The 10,556-nt window shown below is 39.2% G+C and overlaps 1 pseudogene; it reads right to left on the bottom strand.

Moving 5' to 3' along the window:
• Window positions 1-9,286: 9,286 nt before the first annotated feature.
• LOC115501256 lies at window positions 9,287-10,079 on the bottom strand (annotated as a pseudogene).
• Window positions 10,080-10,556: the final 477 nt, after the last annotated feature.

The raw sequence follows: 10,556 nt of genomic DNA, 5'->3' as shown, positions 1-10,556 counted from the left end.
AGGCTCTGGGCTGATGGCTCGGAGCCTGGAGCCTGTTTCCGATTCTGTGTCTCCCTCTCTCTCTGCCCCTCGCCCGTTCATGCTCTGTCTCTCTCTGTCCCAAAAATAAATAAACGTTGAAAAAAAAAAAAAGTTAAAAAAAAAATAAATAAAAAAAAAAAGGTGGAGGCCCTATTGGCTAGAGGAGTTTGAGCACAAACTCTGCCCATTCTTGGATGACCGCTAAGCTAGGTGGAAACAAAGACCCTAGGATGGCAAGCTAAAATAACATGAGAAATCTTTAAGAAACTGAGCAGAGACATAAGCAGCTGCACAGCACATGGCAAAAAATTCCGCAGTTTAAGTCCAGGCCAATGGGCACAGATTACCAAAACTGATTCAAAAAGGAATGCAAAATGTGAATAGACCTCTAACAAGCAAAGGAATTGAATTAATAAGTAAAAATCTTCCACACGCATAAAAAGCTCAGCCCCAGATGGCTTCACTGTTGAATTCTTTCACATTTTTAAATAGGGAATAATACCAAACCTCCATAAACTCATTCAGGGGATAGAGGAGTGGCAAACACTTCCCAACTCACTAGATAACATTAGTACTACCCTACTACCAAAGACAGACAAAGGCATCACAAAAAAGAAGATCCACAGATCAATATTCCTTATAAACATACATGCAAAATGTCTTAAATATTAACAAACTGAATTAACATATTAAAAAGATTATATATATTATGACCAAGTGGGATTTGTCCCAGGAATGCAAGATTGGCTTTAACATATGAAAATCAATTCATGTAATATGCCATGTGAGTAGAATAAAGACCAAAAAACACATAATCACAACAGGCGCAAAAATCATTTCACAAAATCTAGCATTCATTCATGATCAAACTTTTTCAACAAAGTAAGAATAGTAAGGAACTTCCTCACTGGATAAAGGATACCTATGAAAACCCTACAGTTTACATAATATTTAATAATGAAAGACTGAATGTTTCCACTTGAAGATTAGGAAGGAAGCAAGCATATTGACTCTCATTACTCCTCTTCAGCATTATGCTGAAGGTTCTAACCAGTGTAATAAGGCAAGAAAAGTAAATTAACAGCACACAGACAGGAAAAGAAAAAGTAAAACTTTCTATTCTGATACGGCATGATCCTATATGTAGAAAAATATGAAATTCATCAAATCTATCAAAAAATCTATGAAATCAATAAAAAAAAAACCCACAGCTAGAACTAATGAACAAATTTTGCAAAGGTGCAGGATACATGGTAATTTTTCAAAATCAGGTGCATATCTATATGATAGCAATGAAAAATCCAAAACTATAACTATGAAAATAATCTTATTCACAATGGCATCAGAAAGGGTAAAATACTTAAAAATAAATTTAACAAAAGAAATGCAAACCCTGATCACTGAAAACTAAAATGCTGAGAGAAATTTTTAAATACCTAAGTAAATGGAGAGAGAGTCCAAGTTCATGAATTAGAGGACTCAGTATTCTCTCCAAATTGACCTACAGATTCAACTCAAACCAGTAAAGTTATCAAAGTTCTTTATTAGGAAACTGACAAGCTGGTTATGAAATTTATATAGAAATGCAAAAGATGTCAAATGAACAGAACTATTTTGTGAAAGTACAGATTTGGAGGATTTAACTACCCAATTTCAAATCTTACTATAAATCTACAGAAATTAAGGAAGTTTGATACTATGCCGCACTAAGAATAGACTTAGAGATCAATGGAGCAGAAATGAAAGTCCCAAAATAAATTCTTTTATTGATGGTAAATTAATTTTTGACAAAGGTGCCAAGTCAATTCAGTGGAGCAAGGATGGTCTTTTCAACCAATGATGCTGGGACCATAGGATATTAATATACAAAAAATAACAAATTTGTATCCTCACATCATATCATACACACAAAAAAATAGCTCAAAATGGATGCACTATAAAACTTTTCATAGGAAAAAATCTTTATGACTTTGTATTAGGCAAAGACTTCATAGATACAACACCAAAAGTATAGTCCATAAAAGAAACAATTTGACAAATTAGATTTCATCTAAATAAGCATTCTTAAAAAGGCACTGTTAAGAAAATGAACAAAATAAGCCACAGAATAGGAGAGAATATTTGTAAGTAATATAAATATTACAAGTAACATAAATATTGGCAAATGATATAAAGGAGTTATATTAAGAATATGTAAAGAACAGTTACAACTCTATTATAAAAGGCAAATAATTCATTCTTTTAAATGGGCAGAAGAAGGGCTCCTGGCTGCCTCAGTCAGTGGAGCATTTGACTCCTGATCTCAGGGTTGTGAGTTCGAGCCCCATACTGAGCACAGAGATTGCTTTTAAAAAAGTAGGGGCGCCTGGGTAGCTCATCAGTTAAACATCTAACTCTTGATTTCAGCTCAGGTCATGATCTCACAGTTCATGGGTTTGAGCCTCACATCAGGCTCTGTGCTAACAGTGATGAGACTTCTTGGGATTCTCTCTCTCTCTCCCTCTCTCTTGGCCCCTCCACCCCCTCAAAATAAATAAATAAATAAATAAAGTAAATGGGCAGAAGACTTGGATAGACACTATACCAAAGAAACAACATGAATATTAATAAGCTCATGAAAAGGTACTGCATGCCATAGCCATTAGGGAAAGGCAAATTGAAACCACAATAAGATACCACTACATACCTGGTAAAATAATTGTAATCAAAAACACCAACAATAGTTGATCTCAGTGACTATGTAAAGAAACTGGAGCCCTCATTCACTGCTGGTGGAAATATAAAGTACAGCCACTTTAAAAAACAATTTGGCAAGGGCACCTGGGTGGCTCAGTCAGTTGAGAGTCTGACTTAGGCTCAGGTCATGATCTCATGGTTTGTGGGTTCAAGCCCCGTGTCTTCGTGCTATCAGCACAGAGCCTGGAGCCTGCTTTGGATTCTGTGTCTCTCTCTCTCTCTCTCTGCCCCTCCCTTGTTCGCACCGTGTCTCTCTCTGTCTTTCAAAAATGAATAAATGTCAAAAAAATTTTAAAAAACAATTTGGCAATTCTACAAAAGGTTAAAGATACAGTTACCATGTGATCCAGCAATTAGGTATATCTACCCAAGAGAAATGAAAACATGAAGACTTGTATCCAAATGTTTAGAGTGGTCTTACTCATAATAGCTAAAATGTGGAAGCAATCCAGTTGTTTATTAACTGTTGAATGGATAAACAAAATGTGATACACATGCAATAGAGTATTATCCACCAATAAAACAGAGCAAACTGCTGAGACATGCTGTGTAACAGGAGAACCTCAAAATCATGATGCTAAGTGAAAGAAGCCATATCCAAGACTGCATTTTATATGATTCTGTTTGTATGGGATTTCCAGAAAAGGCAGATTTATAGAGAGAGAGGTAGATCAGCATTTGCTTAGGGCCGGGAATGGGAATGTGGACTGGCAGCAAAAGGGCGCAAAAGAAATCTAAAGCTGGTTCATGATGATGGTTGCGCAACTCAAAAGTCATTGACTTGCACTTCTACAAGGTGTGAGTTTTATGGTATGTAAATTATACCTGGAAATATCTAATTAAAAATGAAAGGACTAAAACCCATTAGAATCCAATTGCCCTGCTTTGTATCTTCTTTCCCCAGTTGTGTATAGCCTCATTTCTTGTCTTCAAGAAATGTCTCCACCATTTCTTACCCTTGACTCCCATCCACATGCCCGTGTCTCAAGTTCGTTGTCTTCTTCACTGGAAGGAGCAGTAATGCTTCCTCCACTACTCCTAAGTAGATCCTGAGGCCACCCAGGATCTTGTAACCTCTTGAACCCTCTCATCACTCTGTAGCATTCCCTCCTGAAAATGTTTGAAAACATCCAAAGGACTTAAATTCTCCTGTGCTCCTCTGGCTCTTTATTCTAGACACTTATGGAGCTGAGGAAGAGGGAAGTAATTTATACTAGAGCACTTAAAGCAACTTTACATGGAACATTAGATTTTCTTAACATCCTCTTAAGCCATCTCAGGAAATATTCACAGGTCCTTCACCTTATCTTGTTTCAACTCCCTACCCTCTCTTCTTCTTTCTGTCCTTCTCTCCACTCCTTCTTCAATACTCCAAAATATATATATTCCTCTTTCTCATGAAGATCAGTTTATCTGCCTTCTGTGAGGTCTTATCATCTTTCATGCCAAGTGACTTATCATAGCATTGCCTCAAACCATGTTATCAGCCAGATTTCTAAATTGAAAGTTACAAAAAAAAAAAAAAAGATTCCAGATGATTTAAATAGAGAAGACCTTTGTTGAAAGATATTGGGGTGCTCAAAGAATTGCCAAGAAGACTGTAGATTAGAATAATCCTCGGAAAATAAGCAGGAACACAGGTAGACTGTGCAATATAGCCCACACCCTAGAACGAGACCAGTGAAAAACACTGCTTCTGCCACCATGGAACCCAAAACACTGAAGTTCGCACAAATGAGTCAGCCACCCCGTCCGTAGAAACAGGATGCCAGTGCACCCCTCACTACTGCTTCCAGAATTCGCTGCCATCATTGTTTCTTGGCCACAAAGTCTGGAGTGAATGTTTGTGATTGGCTGAACTCAAGTCACGTGCCTGCCTCCTAGCCACAGAGGAGACAGGGAAAATGAGTAATTGGCCTTTTCAGCTGTTACAGTGAAAGATAGTCTCTTCTTCTCACTAAAATTCATACCACAGAGAAGTCTCCAAACATAGGAAGGGAACTCAGATGCTCAAGAGCCCCAAAATAGCAAAAACAGCCTTTATGACTAATTTGAACAATTAGAAATGTGCTTAACAAAATGATTCAGAAATCCTGAACGCACTGATTTTCTTAGCAGAGTAGTTCTGTCCTACTGTGTGAAGACCCAAGCTAATGAAGGAGAAAAGTTCGGGGTTTGTCCTGAGTAGGAATGAAGGACATCCCCTAATTCTTTGCATTGTTATATACATCTTGGCCCTCCCAACCATGGGTCCCCTCTGTGTAAAGGCCTTGTTTTGTCCGGGCTGACACAATTGTTGAACAGCCCGTACCTCCCTCCACACTGTTAAGCAATTACGGTTCTGTAAACAAATGCATACCTTGTCCTGCCAGCTGCCATTTAAAGGAATCTTGAAGCCAAACCCATCTTTAAAGGGAAGAATCCTGATTGTGATGGAAATATACATTGTGATGGAAATATCACAATTACCATGAAATTTTGCATATTGGATGTTAAGGTAGAATTCACCTGACAATATTGAGCCACCATTATAAATATACATTTCTCATGACATTTTCTGGAACTGTCCCAGAGAGCTCCTGGTTAGAATAAAGTAAAAATGTCAAATGCAAGGAGCCCTCTACTTTGAGCCAAGTTTTATTTTATTATTCAGCTCATTCTTGGCTGCCTAATAAAAGCCCATAGTTAGTTTACTCTCATGACTTCTACGTGTTCTCTGGATAATCTCTTTAAATGTCTAAAAGGCAGGGGAATATGAAGTTGGGGATCCATGTTAGAACCAGTACCCAGTGTCTGTCCTGCCAGGCAGAATTGGAATAAGGAGGTCTTAGGGACCAAAGGGGTCCAGTAGATATGCTACCTTTGTCCTACATACTTATGTAAATTAAGGGACACCTGGGTGGTTCAGTGGGTTAAGCTTCCAACTTCCACTCAGGTCATGATCTTGCGGTTTGTGAGTTGGAGTCCCACCTCGGGCTCTGTGCTGACAGCTCAGAGCCTAGATCCTGCTTCCGAATTTCATGTCTTTCTCTCCCTCTCTGTTCCTCCCCCACTGGCTCTCTGCCTCTCTCTCTCTCAAAAATAAAGAAACATTTAAAAAATTTTTAAAAACTGATATGTAAATTAAAGCACAAACCTTTTGGGGGAGCCTGGGTGGCTCAGTCAATTAAGCGTCCACTCTTGGTTTCAGCTCAGGTCATGATCTCACAGTTTCATGGGATCGAGCCCGCATCAGGCTCTGCACGGATAGGGCAGAGCCTGCTCGGGGTACTCCGTCTCCCTCTCTCCCTGCACCTCCCCCCACTCCTGCTGTCTCTGTCTCTCTCAAAATAAATAAATACACTTTAAAACAAAACCAAAAAAAAAAAAAACCCATCCTTTTTATTTAAAATAAAACTAATACAAAAAAACACACAAAATAAATTTATAGCTTGAAGAAAATATTACAATATTGTGATAAGACCCTCATAACCATCATGCAGGTGAAGAAATAGCACTTCACCAGTGACCTCAGCAGCTCCTTCCATGTGTCTCTTTCCGGTCACCAACCTCTCTCCTCCACCCCAAAGGAATTATACTCTGACTTTTATAGTAAACCATCATTTATGTTTTCCCTAGAGTTTTATCCCCCAAGTGACCAGAGTGACCAGAGTCACTAGTGACCAGAGTCTAGTCTTGCCTGTTTAAGGCACTACAGGTTGCTCTCCAACCCTTCATGGTTCACCCAATGTATCCTGTCTAGGGTTTGCCCACTGCTCACTCGTGAGACAGTTCAACCCGCTCCACTGTCCCCTGCATTTCTTGCAAAAGGGTAACTGGGTCCAGAGGCCCAACCACACTCAGGTTTGACCCCTTTGGCCAGACCACAAGTGGTACATCAGGAGGCAACGGATGTCTTTTTTCCTTTCATGATGCTTCCAGCCACTGGTATTCAATGCTTAAAGTTCATCATTTGTTAGAGTTTACAATGACATTCTAATGTAATCACTTCTTTTCCATTTATTATTTCAAAGACTTCTATAAAGAGACACTTTCCCTATAAGAAAAGCAGAATAAATGCTTGATCCATTCTCTTTCTTTTTTTGTTAATGTTCATTCACTTATTTTTGAAAGAGAAGGGGGTGGTAGAGGGCAGAGAGAGAATCCCAAGCAAGCTCCAAGCTGTTGGCACAGACCCCAACACAGGGCTCAAACCCTCAAACCATGAGATCTTGATCTGAGCTGAAACCAAGGGTTGGACACTTAATAGACTGAGCCACCCAGGAGCCCCCATTCTCTTTCTTCACCCGATTTCAAGATAATGAACTGTTCCCTATTATCCTCCCAAGCTGACCAATTATATATACATATAAACAACTCCCACTGACCAAAGATGAGTCTATCTGAACTTCAGTAAGCATATTGAAATGGATTAAAACCTATCACATATATTTAAATATTTGTGTTCATAATCATGCTTACACATTTATAAATAAAGTGTATATATTTGCATCTGTATCTCCTTTCTGCCAAACTGAGCCTCCTGGTTTCTTGAGGATGCTGGAGATAATAAGGTTAGAATGATTAATTGTGATTCAATTATTAATTGTGATTCATCGTTTGCTTTACCTCATATTACCCACTCAACAGTCTCAGAAAAACAATACAAATGCTACTGTCCAAATATGATTACTGAAAACAATTAGAAAAAACATATGCATTGTCCCTCTCCTTGTCTCCTGAACTTGTGTAATTGTATTGTACCTGTATTTTCAAATCATATAGCCTTGCAGACTATATATACCCTCTGCCTTTTGGCTCTCCTTCACACCTACTTTTATATTAGCGTATCATATATATCAATGTCTCTTTGATTGTTTTGCTTATGTGAAGCTTATTATCTAGTAAATCCCTCGGGAAGAGCTCTTAGGAATAAAATTCCTTAGTTCTTACATGCAGATAATAGTTACCTGTGCCCTTTGTACACAAAAGCCAGTTTTTCTGGATATAAAACTCCTGAATTATATTTGCTTTCCTTAGGTACCGTAAAAACGTCACTTCATTTTCTTCTAACATAAAGCATTATTGTCAGAAAGTCTGATAACCTGATTTTTCTTTCCCTTATAAGCCATTTCCTGGTTTTTGGCTAGATGCCTGAATAATTTTCTTCTGCCTTTTTTTATTTTCTTCTTCACGTGAAGCGATTTTACCAAGACATCTTGCTATCAATCATTCGGCCTCAGTTTTTCAGGTACACTGTGTGCGTGTATTCTTTCAATGTGTATGGTCAGATCTTTAATTATTGTTATTATTTTGGGAAAGTTTCCTTAAATTATCATTTCTAGTATTTGCTCTATCCCCCTTGCTTTGGTTTTCTTTTTCCGGGACCACAGTTGCCACATACAAAATATTCCAGGCATCTTTTAGTATTTTCATTTTCTCTCAAATTCCTTTTATCTTCTCTTTTTTTCCGCCTTCTTTTGAGTCTTATGAATTCCTTCCTATTTACCGTCTGTTATCTATAAGGCATTATTTATTATATCTATTCACTCTCACGTTCCCTCTACTTTGGGTCTTCCTTTCTGAAACAACTTTGTTCTTCCAATTCCTTTCTGTGATTTGTCAGGTAATCTCTGAGGTTATGATTATTATTATTCTCATTCATGTGGGTGATGATGTCATTTCCTTAATGTCTTTTAGCTCATTTTGAAGTAATAGGTTACAGTTTTGATTTATTTTGTAGGTACCTCCTCTGGCACACTTTCGCTGTCTATAAAGATGTTATTCTCTTCCTTAGTCTCTTTGTTCTAATAATAATTCTGTGTGGGTTTCACCCTTGACATTTTTATGTTTGTTTTTATGTAAATGCAATGTTCCTGAACCTTGTGAAGGAGGCCCTCGTTCAGGGTAGCCTTCTAACTCCACAGGGCTCCCTCTTTGGTTGTGTTTGTGTAGTATTTAAAAACATGGCAGCTCGCCTTCTGAGATGTTCTGGCTCTACGGCCCCACCCCATTTTTATATGGACTCTTTCTTTTTATACTATTATCCCTATTCCACTCAATTCTGATCCCATATCCAGCAGTTTCTCATCAGTATGAGCATTGGGGATCCCTGGCCAGTCAGTTTTGAACAGTCATAGAGTCTAGAATGGTCCATCCCTTCAGACCTTGTCACAGACCCCTTGCATTCACCCACTAGTCGACTGGGCAGACCTTCTAGTTTCTTTTCTTTCTTTAATTCATATTTAATGTTAGTTAACTCCTACTTATCATAGAATGTACTCTCCCAACATTTGTACAAAAAAATTTTAATATAAATGAAACACGTTGTCATAGTCCTTTAAAAGCATTTTTTAATGTTTATTTATTTTTAAGAGAGAAAGAGAGAGAGAGAGAGAAACAGACAGAATCTGAAGCAGACACCAGACTCTGAGCTGTCAGCACAGAGATTGACACGGGGCTCGAAGTCACTGACCTTGAGATCATGACCTGAGCCGAAGTCGGACGCTCAACCAACTGAACCACACAGGCACCCCTATGTAGGCTAATTTTAAATGAAGGTCCTCTTGGTCTGTTTTACAGAATTGGTAATGTCTGGTAATTATCTTATTGATCTTGTCCAGGAATCTCGAAATCTTCCAGAGGAAAACCACTTAAGGCAGTTGGTAAAATGTGTTCTGCTATGTCCTGGGCTAATTCGTTCTTTGCTTCCAGAGTCTCCATCAAGCACGTGACTTTGATCCGTCTTCGTGTTGCTCTGCTTTCTTTTTGTAAGCAAGTTTTCGTCGTCTTTCTTAAGCTTGTTATTTCTTTTTCCAATGTAATTATCCTTTTTTTTTTCTTTTTGCCTTCAAAAGATTTCTAAAAGCATAACTGCGTTCAAGTAGTACTTGCTGACTTCTAATGTTTGATCTTAAACGAGGAGGTCCTGTTGGAGCACAAGTGTTGTTTTCCTTCAAAAGACTCCTTGATTTGAGTTTCACAGACTTTCAGTGGGTACACCAATCAAAAACGGTTGGAACAGCATCCATTTTAAGTGGCCAAGTTTGTTCTGTTAAGTCTAAACAGGAGGCTTCAAAGTGCTTTGAACAAAGAAAGGTGTGTTTTCCTGGCACAAAGTTGTTGCGCCTAAGTGGGAGAACCCATTCTTTCCTTCTTTTAGGATCCAGGGGAAACTTGTGGAGGCTGATGTTAAGGTGCCTGTCATGGGGAGTAGCACAGCTGGCTGCTATACAATTGGCTGGCTTTCCTTTCCCCTCTGTTCTGAGGCACTGGCTGCCCCACTTCCTTTTGGCAAAGGCTGGGCAAATGAGGCAGGGCAAGGGCCCACCGAGAGGAGTCATGGGAGCCGGGTGGGAAGGACGTGAGTGTGTATTAGGGATGGTGGTGCCAACCTTCCCTGTCTCTTTATTAATATGGAAGACTTGAGCCAGCACAGCAGACAGTCCTGGAACTCCGGTGGGACACAAGTCACCTCCTCCCAGACCCTAAAAGGGAGTGCGATTACTGGACCTCTTTGGCAGCCATCCTTGCAGCAATTAAAAAGGTGTCTCTCCCCCTTCCTCCCCATCACTATGAAACTCTCCTGCCTCCATAGAACTTTCCAGTGAGTCTCAGTTGGCCATTTGCGTATTGTTCTTTTCTCAGGTCCAGCAAACACCTGACCACTCCTTCTGCTTCCTGCCACATAGATGCTGAGACCTTGCAGGGCTTAGGGTTGTTAATGATTTGTCCCCACCTGCTCGTGTGTTAGGCTTCTTGGGGGTACCTCATCACCTGCTTTGCTGTCAACGTCTGTAGCTTTGGAGGGTTTGGTCTCT

Source organism: Lynx canadensis, chromosome E1, assembly GCF_007474595.2.
Source record: "Lynx canadensis isolate LIC74 chromosome E1, mLynCan4.pri.v2, whole genome shotgun sequence".
Lineage (NCBI taxonomy): Eukaryota > Metazoa > Chordata > Mammalia > Carnivora > Felidae > Lynx > Lynx canadensis.
Note: the sequence above shows the minus strand (reverse complement) of the source record. Positions and strands in the feature narration are given on the sequence as shown.